Source organism: Ictidomys tridecemlineatus, chromosome 3, assembly GCF_052094955.1.
Source record: "Ictidomys tridecemlineatus isolate mIctTri1 chromosome 3, mIctTri1.hap1, whole genome shotgun sequence".
Classification (NCBI taxonomy): domain Eukaryota; kingdom Metazoa; phylum Chordata; class Mammalia; order Rodentia; family Sciuridae; genus Ictidomys; species Ictidomys tridecemlineatus.
Window position 1 is genome coordinate 213,753,378 of NC_135479.1, and position 15,246 is coordinate 213,768,623.

At 44.0% G+C, this 15,246-nt stretch overlaps 1 long non-coding RNA gene across 1 annotated transcript; it reads left to right on the top strand.

Annotated features, from left to right (window-relative positions):
• The first annotated feature begins 19 nt into the window (after nucleotides 1-19).
• LOC120890408 (uncharacterized) lies at nucleotides 20-10,858 on the top strand. The gene is made up of 3 exons (XR_013437089.1): nucleotides 20-3,018; nucleotides 3,179-3,290; nucleotides 6,323-10,858. It is a non-coding gene; the product is annotated as an uncharacterized LOC120890408 (long non-coding RNA).
• Nucleotides 10,859-15,246: the final 4,388 nt, after the last annotated feature.

Genomic DNA, 15,246 nt, shown 5'->3' on the forward strand with positions numbered 1-15,246 from the left:
GCCCGCGCCCTGCTCCGCGCAGCTGGCCCGACCTGCTGCGTTCTGGGTTTTCCTCCAGACCGACAGGGCGATTCTGGACCTTTGATGGGAGCCCGGTACCTACTTGGTGCTGGTTCGAGTTAGTGCCAGCGCCCGGGCTGGGGCCGCGGGTGTGGGTGTCGCCATGGATTCGAAGGCACTCCCCCTCCCACAGTCGGAAACAAGCCAAAGACGCCTTAAACTCGACGTCTTAAAACTGGAAGTGATGTTTTAAGAATGAACCGCTATTTCCCAGTGTCCCGAGATGCCAGCATGAAGCCCAAAGTCGGAAATGGCGTGGTCCCTCCTAGGTTGTCTGTGGCTCCTCTGAGGCAGGTCCTCCACGTCCCAAGACTTAACAGACCAAGAAGATGGTCCTCCACACGTCGCTGCTGACCTCACTATGGTGAAGGATAACCACAGTCATACTCACATGGAGAAAGGGAGGGAGTGGAAGCGCAGAATCCCTATGCAAAGCAATTCTGGAAGCCCAGGGAAGAGTTTTCAGGCCCCACAGCAGTAGTGTACTCCTTGGCTGTATTAGGTTGTGGTTGTTAGACCAGGACGCAAGAAAAAACCACTGACTCCAATTAAAATCAAATTAAAGCAAGCTTATTATTTCGACCGGCCGGACTGCCTTTTCCTCCCAAAACGGCAGGAACAAGACAGCAGCCCCAGCTTTCCTACAGCCCAGCTTTATAGCCCAGAAAGTTACACAAAAGGGGGTTACAGATAACAGGACTCTGACAAGCATCACACTAATGGTAGTTTACATTTTTTGCTGGCTCCAACATCAGAATTTATGAAGACCATTAGAGCCTCAGAGAGGGTCGTTGTCTGGCCAGGGAAGGCCAATATTTATGAGGTGTCACTAAAGTTTCAGAGAGGGCTGCTATCTGGTGGGAGAGCCAGGCATGGGTGAGTTCAAGGCACGGGCAGGCATTCCAAGCAGGTTCAGAATTTGCAGTAATTTATAGTAAAGCCGAAATTAGCTTTTCATGGCTTTGTGGTGAGAGGGCTCCCAATTTAATAAAAGATCAGGTTGGGTTTATCAGTGGTAGGGACTTTCTCAGAACAAAGAAGATATACACCCTCAGTATCAATGTGCACACTCCACAAGCTCAATTCACAATAGCTAAACTATGGAACCAACCTAGGGGCCCTCAACAGATGAACAGATGAAGGAATTGTGGTGTATATACATATTGGAATTTTCCTCATCCATAAAGAAGAATGAAATTATGGCATTTACCAGTAAATGGGTGGAACTGATTTATTATGCTAAACCGAAGTAAGCCAGTCCTGAAGAACCAGAGACTGAATATTGTCTCTGATATGCAGATAATAATTCATAATAAGAGGGGTTGGCTAGGGACAAATAGAAGCACTTAGGATTAGACAAGGATGGGAGTATGGGGGTAGGAATGAGTAGAATTAATCATACCCTATATGCATATATGATTGCACTACCTGAGTAACTCTACATCATGTACAACCAGAAGAATGAAAAGTTATACTACATTCACGTATGAAAAAGTTTTTTAAAAGAAACACTGTTGCGTAAAAATAGAATGCCAGTCAGACTGTGTATGACCTTATATGGGAGACAAAGAGCTGGCAAGTAAAAGAGGAACTAACAAAGAGTCCTCAGCTTTTGGATACAAATCCACTGGCACTAGTAAACACTGCTTCCTGCTGAACACCCAGTGCCCTGTCTCAGAGAATCCCACAAGGTAGCTACTCAATCATGAGTGGGTGAGCAAGTAAGGACAATAAGAGACCACTGAAAGCCACAGGGAGCCTTATCTGACAGATAAGCACCTATGGGGGTCCTTGTATGTTAAAACCTATGCCTGCCTGCCTTAAGAAAAATTACCATTTCTGGACCATGTCATCATTTTCTCTTGTAACCAAGTCCCCAGAACCCTACCTTATCACTCTCCAATTGCCCTATTAGCCAAACATCAAGACCCTCATAATTCCTGATCTATTCAAAGGTAATGAGTAAGTTAAGGGGGTAGGCAAAAACAGGAGTATTCAGTTTCCATAAAACCTTCTACACTATGAGCACCACACCATGATCTGTTGGATTTTGCTGTCAGTCAAAAGTCAGAAGGTGGGGTTGGGTGGGACTCTGAAAATTCCCCTGGGCTCCCAATAAAAGTAGAGGGTAGGAGAGGCATGCAGCCCCTCACCCCTCTGAGAGCACTCACTCTCTCCCTTGAGAGTGTCCTCTTTTCCCAACCCTTCTACTCTGAGCCTCGTATCAAATCTTTTTGACTTGATAACAAGAGTCAGGGTTTGAAGGGGAAGCCATTGCACTGCTTCAGTTTCCCAGAAGCCCAGCCCTGTCCCAGTGGGACCAGAAATCTGCCCCAAGGTACATCTCAGCCTGCTTCTTTCTTCTGCCCTCTTGGGTGTCCCTTCTTTCCCAGCTTATGATTGTTACCGGTTCTCTGAGATTTGCACACTTCCTTCACACTCAGCATGTCAAGTGTGTCAATATTCTGAGCAGACAATAGGGATGAAATTCTTTTCACATCTTTTGGTGACGGTGCCTGTGTTAACTAATACTTGCACTTAAACTGGTTTTCACCCATCTTAAAAACATACATTATATACATTCAAACATGAACAAAAATTTTCTCATAAAATTAACCTGAATAAAATGCTAGATATATGAAAATTAAAGAGAAAACTTTGTTTTATTTGATTATCATTGTGGATTCATGGCTTTGTCACAGCCTAAAGTGCCTTAATGAACTGTCACTATTATCTCTTCAAGCTCAGGCAGTGGAAGCTCCTTGTGGCTGTCTCCTGAATCCCACTAACATCCATCTTTTGAAGGATCCCTGCTCCCAGGCAGCAGGAACCCCAGGCTCACCTTGATTTCCTGTTCTACCAACCAAGATAAGAGTAATTTTCCAAAGACAGCTGAATTAAAGCCTAAAGTCTAGGAACTGCTCTGCACTCCTGGATACCACTGCTCATAGGACAGAGGTGAAGAGTGCAAAAAGACATTGTTTCTGAAAGGCTCAGAGCCACATCAGGAGTTCCATTTAACTTTCACCATTATGTTGTGACATACTTGCTGAAATTGTTAGTCCTCGATCCACATTGTAATTCCTTTTTAAATTCTTTTTTTCTTGTATCATGTTAGGATTTGAACATCTGTGACCACTCCAAAATTCCTGTTGGAAATGGCCCCCAGTGCAGCAGTACGAACTCATCCAGGAGATGACTAGGCCATGAGAGCTCTGCTCCTTGAACAGGTTGGTGCCTTACCAAGGGGCCTTGGGGGCAGGTCTGTCCCTTCTATCATGTGGGGACACTCGGTCCATCCCCTCCAGAGGATGCTGCACTCAAAGCGCAGCACTGGAAACAGAGAGCAGCCCTCTCCAGAAACAGAAGCCATGAGGGGTCATCTTGGTCTTCCCAACTGCAGAACGGGGGAAGTATGTTTTCATGATGATAAGTGAGCCCGCCATCTGTATTTTATCATGTCAGCTCACATGATCTATGACCCGCTGCGGGGTCGCTCTCTTCCTCCAGCCTCACTGAGCTGTTATACCTCAGATAAAATCTTTTACCCGGGTGAGTCATTCCAGTGATTTCTAGTACCTTCGGAGTTGTGCTTCCATCACTCCTGCCAATTTCAGAACATTTGTGTCACCCCCAAAGCAACCCTAAGTAGTGACTCTGATCCTCCCCGCCCTCTCCAGCCCCTGGCAACCACTCACCTCTTTTCTGTCCTGCAGACCTTGCTGTTCCAGGCATTTCATCAGACACGGGGCGAATTTTGTGATGACCTCCTTCACAGAGTTGATATTTTCAAGGTCTCACAAGGCACTTCACTCTGTGTGGCTAAATCATAATCCATTGAGTGGGTATAAAACATTGTTAGTTCATCAATGAGTACGTATCTTTGGTATTTCCACTTTGGGGCTATTTTGAATAGTGCTGTTACGAATATTCCTCTAGGGAGACAATTGCAGGGTCTATGGTAACTCTGTTTGACTTCTTGTGGGGTTGAACCCGAGGTTCTTTACCACTAACCCACACCCCCAGCCCTTTTTATTTTATATTTTCAGACAGGGCTTCACTAAGCTGCTGAGGGTCTCACTAAGTTGCCCAGACTGGCCTTGATCTTGCAGTCCTTTTGCCTTGTCATCCTGAGCGGCTGGTATTACAGGCATGCATCACTGGGCCCAGATGTGTTTGAAGTTTAGAGGAACTGACAGACTTTTCCAAAGTTTCTACACACTTTACATTCTCTGCAGCACTATTTAAGGGTTCAAGTTTCCCACTCCCTCACCCACACTTGCGATTAACTGTTTTTGTGGATATTCAGCTTTTTGTTGCTATGACAAATACCTAAGAAAAACAATGTTGTTTAGGGAAGATTTATTTTGGCTTATGATTTTGGAGTTCTCAGTCCATGGTTGGCTAACTCCATTCCTTTGGATGTGAAGTGAGGCAGAACATCATGGTGAAAGGGCATGGCATTTTAGGCCACCCAATTTGGGGTACTTTGTTATGGCAACCCAATCTGACTCATACAACTTACATTTTCATATGCTAAAACAAATCCCCAAGGTGAAGGTATTAAGAAGTGGGACCACTGGGAAATGAGGGAGCCCTCAGGAATGGGATTATGATAGTGTTAGTCGGTCTTCTTTCACTGTCTCCAAAATGCCACTAGGCTATTTTCTTGGTAGATTTGTCTTTCTTCTTACTTAGGAAACCAACTTACAGGAGGAAAAGTTTCCTCTGATATGTGGTTTCAGAAGTTCAGCCCTTGGTCAGCTGAATCCAATGCTCTGGGCCCAAGTGAGGTGAAGCATCATGCAGAAGGGCTGAGAAGGAGAGCTGCCCTCCTTATGGTAGCCCACAAGTAGAGACAGGGCAAGGGGTCACAGGGAAAATGCTCCTTCCAGGGCATACCTCCTCCAGCCTTGTCCCACCTGCCTACAGTTACCACTCAGCCAGTCAATTCAAACTAGGTTGGACCAATTGGGTTACAGCTCTCACAATCCAGTCATTTCACCTCCAAATATTCCTGCATTAACACAGAAGCTTTGAGGGGACACCTCACATGCAAACCACAATATTCTACCCTTGGTCCCCCAAAACGCATATTTATCTCACCATGAAAAAATGCATGTAGTCCCATTTCCAAGAGTTCCCATGGTCATAACAGTTCCAGCATGCCCCAAAGCCCAAGCACAAAGTCTCCTCTGAGACTCACGTGAGCTCCTATAAAACTCAAAAGCAAGTTACATGTATCTAAACCACATTTTAAGCAATAAACACCCAACAGACCACAGCCCTGAGGGCCCCTCTATTTGGATCTCTCTCCATTCCCCCACAGAGAGCCACTAGGCAATTTTCTTGGTTGATTTGTCTTTCTTCTTACTTAGGAAACCATGTGTTCTTGATACTAATTTCATATTGGTTAATAGTTCCCAGTTTATGGTGTGTCTTTTCAGTTTTTATAGTGCCTTGTGCAGACATTTTGATTTTAACTTCAATAGACACTTTAATTGCTATCATAGTTTGGACTTTTTATGTCCTTAATCAATTGCTGTTTTGTTTTAGAACTTTAATTTAGCTAGAAATAATTTTTATGTATAAGGTATAAGGAAGTAGTTATGTTTTCCATTTTCTTTTCTTTCTTTCTTTCTTTTTTTTTTTTTTAGTATTGGGGATTGAGCCAAGTACTTTACCACTGAGCAACATCCCCAGCCCTTTTTATTTTTTATTTTGAGACAGGGTCTTACTAAGTTGCTTAAGGCCTCATTAAATTGCTGAGGATGGCCTCAAACTTGCGATCCTCCTGCCTCAACCTCCTGAGTTGCTGGGATCACAAGTGTGCACCACCACCTGGCCTTTCCATTTTCATCATCACTTATATCAACACAACTGACGGAATGGTGCGGCCTTTCCTAAATGATCCATGGTGATCATTTTGGATCCATGACCTCCCATCTCTCTTAGAGCCATGACTGTTGACTAAAGAAATACCAGAAACACATGGGCAATGAAGAATTAAGAAAAACACAAACACATATAGGGAGAAAAAGCTGGATCCCAGTGGGAAAGCCATGCCTTGGAGAGGCTTGGCTGACCTGAAGCTACTTCAGAAAGTTTATATTGTATAGGTTTCATGATCAAAGGTAAAGTTCTGAAGGACTCGGGTCTGGCGAGAGGTTAGGGCCATCTTGTTTGCTCAGAATTCACTATCCCTGGGAGAAGGTGCTAAACTTAAGGCCTCAACTAATAACACCTCTGTACTTTGCCACAGAGACTTCTCAGGGCAACGTTACCATAGCAACTGGGGCATCTGGAGTTGCACCTATGCACAGGCAGCTCCCAGTGCAAACACAGCCACGAGAGAGTCAGAAGATCTGATTCAAATCACCACTCTCCACAACGTGAGGATTCCACATGGATCCCCCTGGACCCTGCTGTGTTCCACTGTCAGACAGTGCATCCCTGAATCACTGGCATCTGACCTAACCACACGAGCAGCATATTGAGTTTGGTATCTACTGAGACAAGGCTTCTCACTCCCCACCCCGTCGCTGCCCTCACTATTCATGGCCTTTTTCCTTCCACATAAATATTATAATTAGATTGTAAAGTTCCCCCAAGGAAACCCTGTGGGATATTGATCAGAGTGTAATTGAATGCCAGATTGTTTTGAGGAAAATCCAATGTCCACCATACTCAAAAGTACCTTGGCTCTTCATTTATTAATAAGCTCCTTCTCATGTCTCTCAAGAAAATTTGTCATGTTTTCACTTAAAGTGCAAAATTTATTTTCAGCAAAAATATAGGGCTTACTAATGTATTGGAATCCTTTTAAAATTCTGTTTTTCTGAGTTGGGCACAGTGGCATACACCTGTGATCCCAGCTACTCAGGAGGGAAATGGATCAAAATTATGAAGACAATTTTGGCAAATAACAGAAAGGCTTTTTTAAAATGAAATTTTAAAAATTTCAAAAGTGGGGGACATGGCTCAATGGTAGAATAAATAGTTGGCTAGCATGCCTGAGGCCCTGGACTCAATTCCCAGTACTACAAAAAAAAACAGCAACCCTCTGGCTTCTCTGCTTCTCACCTCCTCCACCACAGGGTGCCATGTGGTGTGCACATTCCCACCAAGACTGAAAGAACGATCAAGGGTTGCCATTGGAGAAAATGCCCGTTTATTGAGGAACAGCTCTGCATATTTATGGAGCCAGGGTGGTTTGACAGTTGGCATGGGGTGCTTTTTTATTGGTGGGTAAGGATCAGGTGAGCCAGCAGGGCTCACCATTGAATGGCAGGATCATGTGAGCCAGCAGGGCTCACCATTGGACAGCTCTTCTTGGGGGATGGGGAAGTTAGTCTCTGGAGCCAGGGTGACTCCCAACACTCCCCCCCCTTTGTTATTAAATTAGAGTGGACATCGACTCATTCTAGCTGCTTCCTGCTGTGATGGGGCGGCATGGGAGAATCAGAGAGAAGGGAAATAAAGAGCCCCCACAGGAGGGCAAAGAGGACTGGTATAACTTCAGGAACCAGATCAACGAAGGTTCCTTGCCACCACAGATCCATGATGATGTCAGTCCATTTGGCATAGGTCTCAACCGGAGGTATCATCAGTAGCCAGGAGTTGGTAATTCCTGAGGAGAAGCTGATAAAAGCTTGATTAGAAATTTTTTACCCACCTGAGTCTGAACAAACTTTATGATAAAGGGAAGGAACAGGCACAGGGAGTTTTTATAGCCCAAATCTAATGGGGTCTCTGGGTCTGCAAGCTGCCTTGTTGGCACAAGGGGGGTTAAGTGTTCAGCCTTGAGCAGGGGCTTGGGCATTTGGGCTTTAAGCAAGCAGGTGATAAAGAACCAGACAGAGGGTTTGAGAAGCAGGTCATCCTGCAGCTAACTTTGTTTGGCATGACCTGCAGACCAGCCTGTCCTGCGCCTAACACTCTCAATTCCACTCTTCATTCCTAGTCCAATCTAGCTCCCTCCTCTCTCTATTAAGGCTGCTCTTCAAACTTTCTCCTACCTGGGTGTACCAGCTTGGTTCTCTCTTTGCCTTTCTCGAAGGTGGCCAAGGGAGGACAATGGCCCATTGTTACCATATTTGCCTTTGAGAGCAGTCAGATCTCTCCAGGTTTTATGTGAAACACCTCAACTTTAAATACCGATACTTGAAATTCTTACAAAACTGGGAGGGTAAACAAAACACACGTTTCTCCTTAGGCCTAGAAGGCAACTGGTAAAGTGCTCTCCTATGATCACACTTATTCAGGGGTCACCATGCTCTGGACACCAAAGTGGTTTGTCAGAGGGACAACACACAACGGTCCCACTACCAGCCAGATTCAAGCAAGTGTGTGGGGGGGTCTGGCTGGAGGGGGCCCTTAGGGTCACTTGCCTTGAATCTTCAGACATAGGGTGAAGAGAGGACCCAAGAAGGGCCAGAAATGAGGGGGAGCATTGACAAGAGTACTCAATGACAGGTGATGATCCTTGGCTCTTCTGATGAAGTTGTAGGAGTGCTGGGATAAAGCCTGGAAATGTGAATCCACGAAGTAAGTTGGTTATTAGACAGCTTGAGTTTGGCCGCCAAGGGAGTGCACATAATCACCTGAGCAGGACCCTCCCATTTTGGTTTTAAAGGGGGCTTTTCCCCCGGTGGGCAATAGTAAACAAGTTGACCAGGTGTTAAGAAGGTAAGGTTTTGAGAGAGACTGGGGTCAGGAGGGAGCCAGTCTTGATAGCACCAGAGTTCAAAGTGTAGATGGAAGAGGAGGGGCAGGGCATCTGTAGGCAATCTGGGAAAAACAAGGGGACATGACTTTGAAAGGTGAGAGATTAGAAGGCTTCTTTGGCAAGGCCCTAATGTGCAATAAAGCCAAGGGGAGCACCTTTACCCAGTCCAGGCTTAATTCCATGGTGGAGCTTGGTGAGGGTCTCTTTAAGGGACTGATTGGTCCTTTCAACCTTTCTGGAAGCCTGGGGGCGGTAAGGGCAATGGAAATGCCAAGAGAGTGATAGCACGTGAGCCAGTCCCTGGGTTATCTGTGAGATGAATTCTAGGCCATTGTCTGATTGGATAGAAGTGGGCATCCTGAAATGGGGGATTTATGTGAGTAAGCAATAGATCAACTACCATAGAGGCCTGTTTGTTAGAAGTGGGAAAGGCTTCAACCCATCTTGAAAAAGTATCTACCAATACAAGAAGATATTTTATGTTTTTTACTTGGGGCATGTTGGTGAAATCAATCTGCCAGTCTGCAGCTGGGGTATGACCGCGGGCCTGATGAGAAGGGAAAGGTTTAGGTTTTAATGGAGTATTGGTATTGGTTCTCTGGCAGATATGACAAGCGGAAGTGATCTATTGTAAGAGGGTCTTATCCCATGGGGAAAGGGTGAAAAGGGAGTGAAGGAAAATAGTGAGACTCTGTGGACTAGAATGGAATAGAGACTGAAGAAACTGGAAGAGTTGTTGGGGATTTGGGGGCCAATTCCTGGTGGTAACAAAGAGTAGCAGAGAGGAGGTAAAGCTCTGTAGGGCGACTGATCGAGCCTCTTGATCGGCTTTGGAATTCCCCATAGTAGTAAGGGAGGAGTCAGTTTGGTGGGCCTTGCAATGGATTATTCCCAGTTGGGAAGGCAGCTTGGAGGCTCATAGTAGGCCAGAAAAAAGTGTGGAATTAATGACTGCCGTCCCTGGTGGTCAATAGCCCCTTTTCTTTCCAAATAGCTGCGTGGGCGGGAGATCAGGATATGGAAGACGTATTATATAGGGAGAGGGTTTTTCCCTCTGCTACCTCGCATGCCCTTGTGGCAGCTATGAGTTCAGCTTGTTGGTTGGTGGGATTGGGTGGGAGAGGTTTTGCCTCTATGATGAATGAGAGGGAAATGATAGCATACCCCACCACTTTAACCCCTTCATAAATAAAGGAGCTACTATCTGAGAACCAGACGAGGTCGGAAGAGGGCAGGGGTCCCTCAGAAGTAGTGGTAGGGCAGGGTAAAATTGTCTCTAATACCTCCAGGCATTTGTGGACGGGATCTTGTGAGGAAGAAGATAGGAGGAGGGAGGCAGGGTTTCAAGGAATGAGACAAGGAGGGATAGAAACCTGTTGAGAGCCACAGCCAAAGGGGCCCCAGCAAACTTCCAGCTGCCAGCAAACTTTCAGACTGCCAGCTGATGATTGGCTCACAGCGGCCCCAGCAACATCTAGCTGATTGGCTCCACCACGGAGCTGCTCATTGGGGGACTTCGTTGGCTCCGCCCACACGACCCAGCCAATCGACCTCAAGAGTAGGAGAATTCGGGGAGGTGGTGAGGCTTGTGTGGGTGAGAGGCTAGTGGAAGCGGGGGGTGGCAGTTGGGCTCTGAGGGTTTTTTCCTGAGGAGCTGTTTTGCTTGGCGTTTGTAGTTCTAAAAATAAAGTTAGTTTCTTTTGACAAGTGGCTCCTGAATCGTGCCCAGCCAGACTGTGGCATTTGGTGGCTCGCACGGGGATCGACTGAGGGTAAGTATACTGCTCGCCCCTGAGGGCAGGGCGAGAGGATGGGTGGCCATTCTAAGTTTCCTCTTTTGTTTTGCTTCATTTTGTTTTAAGTTGCCTGTCCCTGGAGATGAGTGAGATGGAAGAAAAACCGCTCACATCTGAGGAAAAACTATTTGAGTCTGAGGAACAGATAGGGAGAAAGGACGGATGCACACGTCAGGAGGATAGAAAGGCTATAATGAATTTTTGTTGTTCAATTTTTATTGGATTCTGTCTCGGTTTGTTTGGCGTCATCTGGTTGGGTTGTATTATAGTAGAAACACGGGATCAGAAATTAGTAAAAAACAAACTGAAAGAGTGTTAAGTAAATTGTTAGAGCAAGGAGGCTTCCCAGTAAAATCAAGAGCAGTCAGGGCATACGTTGATACAATACAAAAATGTAGCCCATGGCTTTTTAAGGAGGAGTTGTTAGATATATCACAGTGGGACCATCATGGTGAAGATTTAAAAAGAATAGAAAAGAACAACCCAGGGACTCTGCCAGTTGGCACATTGCCATGTGGACGAACGTATCTGGTTTGCTTAGTCCAAAGCCTTCAGTTCAGACAATGGTAGAGGAAGGAGAAGACATATTGATTCAAGTAAAAGAGAAGGTCTCTCAAGTTAGTCAGAAAGAGGAAAAGATTCAAGTAAAAGAGAAGGTCTTTCGAACTAGTCAGACAGAGGAAGAAAGTGTAAAGCAGAAAAAGCCATCAGGGGAAAAGTTACAACAGGAGACTGCTACTAACACCTTTCTATCAGAGAGCGAAACTGTCCAACCAACAGCACCACCTCTACAGGAGACTGCTACTATCAGCATTCTATCACCAGAGGGCATAAGTGTCCAATCAACAGCACCACCTCCATATGCTGGGAGGCCCCCAACCCCCGCAGTTGATAGTTGGGATCCTGAGACAGGATCTCAAGTATTAACATGCCCTGTATTTGAGGTAGGAGGGCAGCGAATTTACCATACTTTAAATTGCAAAACAGTGAAGCAGCTAAAAGAGGCTGTAACAACCTATGGTCCTCAAGCACTCTTCACTGTAAGCTTGGTCGAATCCATTAACAACTTGAACATGACGCCAGCAGATTGGGCTAATATGTGTAAAGCTGTGCTAAATGGAGGTCAATACCTGTTATGGAAGGTTGCCAATGAGGAATTTTGCAAGGAGATGGCTAGGCGAAATGCAGCAGCTGGTTATCCTCAGAGAAATCTAGATATGTTGTTAGGAAAGGGACCTTATGAGGATCAGCAGCAACAAATTGCATATGATCCTGGCGTATACTCACAAATTGCTGTAGAGGTTATTAGGGCATGGAAGACTTTACAAGGACATGGAAGTTTACAAGGTCAATTATCTAAGATAATACAAGGAGCTAATGAACCTTATGCTGAATTTGTAGATAGGCTTATTCAAACAGCTACCAAAATTTTTGGGAATACAGAACAAGCAATGCCATTAATAAAACAACTGGCTTATGACCAAGCAAATCGTTGGTGCAGAGATATCATTAGACCATGGAAACAGGAAGATTTAAACACATATATTAAATTATGTAGAGACATTAATGAACAAGAGCAAGTCATGGCAGCTGCAGTAAAACAGGCTTTAGATGCCAGAGACATTAATGAACAAGGGCAAATTGTGGCAACTGCAGTAAAACAGGCTTTATATGCCAGGCCAAGAACATGCTACAATTGTCAACAAACAGGACATTTTAAAAGGAATTTCCCCATAGGAGGAGGGTTTAACAAAACTAGGTATCAAAGGAGTAGAATACCAGGTATTTGCCCACGATGCCATAGAGGGAGACATTGGGCTAATCAATGCCGTTCTCAAACCACCATAGAGGGTACTCCATTACATTGGGCTAATGAATGCCTTTCTCAAACCACCATAGAGGGTACTCCATTATCAAAAAACAAACAAGGACAAGGTGTTTATCCACAATATCGTGGACAAAGGCATCGGCTCCGTTGCCAAAAAATGGACAGGGGGCCTCAATGCTCTGGATCCCCAAACCACAAATATACAGAGCACTGGAGGAACCCAGCAACCCCATCAGGGTACTGCCCAGGACACATTGTCCATCAGATCCCTCATCAGACAAACCAGAGGGAGCACAGGGTTGGACATCTGCGCCTCCTCCAGATCAGTACTAACTCCAAAGATGGGAGTTCAAATCATTCCCACAGGGGTGAAAGGACCTCTTCCCAAAGGAATAGTAGGCTTATTATTGTTATTATATTATAGCTCTTCTACTCTAAAAGGACTTTTGATAAGTCCTGGGGTAATTGATCCCGATTATGAAGGTGAAATAAAAATTATAGCCAGTTCTCCAAAGGGTATATCAGTAATTTCACCAGGAGATAGAATAGCACAGTTACTAATAATACCAAGCCTACATGATAAATTTTCCAGTCATGCTGTAGAAAGAGGTTCCAAGGGATTAGGCTCCATAGGTGTAGATTGGGCTATGCTTTCTTTAAATTTAGATTCTCGCCCCATGCTAAAACTAAATATTCAAGGACATGAATTTAATGGGCTACTGGATACAGGTGCAGACCTTAGCATCATCTCTCGTCAAGAATGGCCAAAACATTGGCCATTACAACAAGCCACTCAAATGCTTCGAGGCCTAGGAGTGGTGACTAATCCCCATAGAAGTGCAATGGTATTAGATTGGAAGGATCCTGAAGGATGTGAAGGAACTATACAGCCATATGTATTGGATCATCTTTCCGTAAATTTATGGGGACGAGATGTCTTAGATCAATTAGGTTTGACATTAACAAATAATATCAATCAAAATTTACCCACTATTATGGCTAGACAAGGTTTTAGGAAAGGAAAAAGATTAGAAAAACAAGAACAAGGTATAGCAGCACCAATACAAATAGATCAAGGAACAGACAGACATGGGTTGGATTTTCACAAAGGGCCACTGAGACAATAAAAATTACATGGAAATCAGAAAGACCAGTATGGGTTCCTCAGTGGCCCTTGATTAAAGAAAAGATACAAGTAGCCCATGATCTGGTCAAACAACAATTAGCCGAAGGACATATACAACCTTCTGTATCTCCCCATAATACTCCCATTTTTGTCATCAAAAAGAAATCTGGTAAATGGAGATTATTGCAAGATTTAAGAGCCATTATAATGAAATGGTCATTATGGGACCTGCTTAATCGGGGATTCCTCAATTGTCTGCTTTGCCAAAAACTTGGTATGTTTTAGTTATAGATATTAAAGATTGTTTTTTTCAATTCCAATTCATCCTGAGGATAGTCCACTTTTTGCATTTACTCTCCCTGCACTGAATCATGAAGGTCCTGATCAGAGATATGAATGGAAAGTACTCCCTCAAGGGATGGCTAACAGCCCAACTATGTGTCAAATTTATGTTAACAAAGTAATCCAGCCACTTAGAAATCAAAATCCTAAACTACAAATATTTCACTATATGGATGATGTATTATTAGCCCACAAAGCTAAAAACACATTGCTAGAATGTTATGCCACACTTACAAACTTATTAAAAAATTATAATCTAGAGATAGCAATAGATAAAGTACAATTAAATTTTCCAATTAATTATTTAGGAGTTCTATTATCCTCAACCATTGTCCGTCCACCAAAAATTCAAATACGAGTAGATCAACTTAAATCACTTAATGACTTTCAAAAGTTATTAGGAGACATAAATTGGATAAGGCCTTATCTAGGTATTCCAACAGGAGAATTGGGACCTTTATTTGATATCCTAAAAGGTCCATCAGATCCAAATTCACCCCGAATGTTAACGCCTGAAGAAAGGCATTAAAAATCATTGAAACATATATGGAAAATATGCATTTGGATAGAATTGATATAAGTTTGCCTTTATTATTTATTGTACTACCAACAAAAAATATTCCTACAGGAGTATTTTGGCAAGAAGGTCCATTATTATGGATACATTTATCTTATTCTCCTAACACTATTCTTACTAGGTATCCTGAGGCTGTAGGACAATTAATACTCAAAGGAATAAAAACAGCAAAGGGAGTGTTTGGAATTTCTCCAAATAAAATTATTACTCCATATACTATGAATCAAATTGATGAATTAGCTAATGAGTTAAATACTTGGGCAATAATCATGTGCAAATCTAATGTTTCATTTGATAACCACTTACCATCTAATCCTTTATTATCTTTTTGGTCATTGCATCCTGTAATTTTTCCAAAAATGACAAGAAAAACCCCTATCATGAATGCTCCAAATATATTCACTGATGGGTCAAATAATGGTACAGCAGCAATAGTTACACCTGATCAAACTTACATTTTTAGTACCCAAACAATCAGCTCAAAAGGTAGAGCTTAACCCTGGAAGGAGGAAGTGACTGTATCCCCCTGTAAGTGAGGAAATCCTTTAGATGGTGAGAGGAGATGAGATGGTTAACCGGGAGCCAGAGGTAAGCTTGTGTGCTTCTTTCTGGAGGTCATGGGCTGCTGCTGGGGCTCTGAGCCATGAGGACCAGCCCCTGACAGTGGGGTTGAGCTGTTTGGATAGGTAGGCCACTGGTGCAAATGTGGGGCTATATTCCTGACCCAGAATGCCCAGGCTTTGTCCCTGTTTTTACATAGAGGGTGAAGGGTTGGCAGAGGTTGGAGAG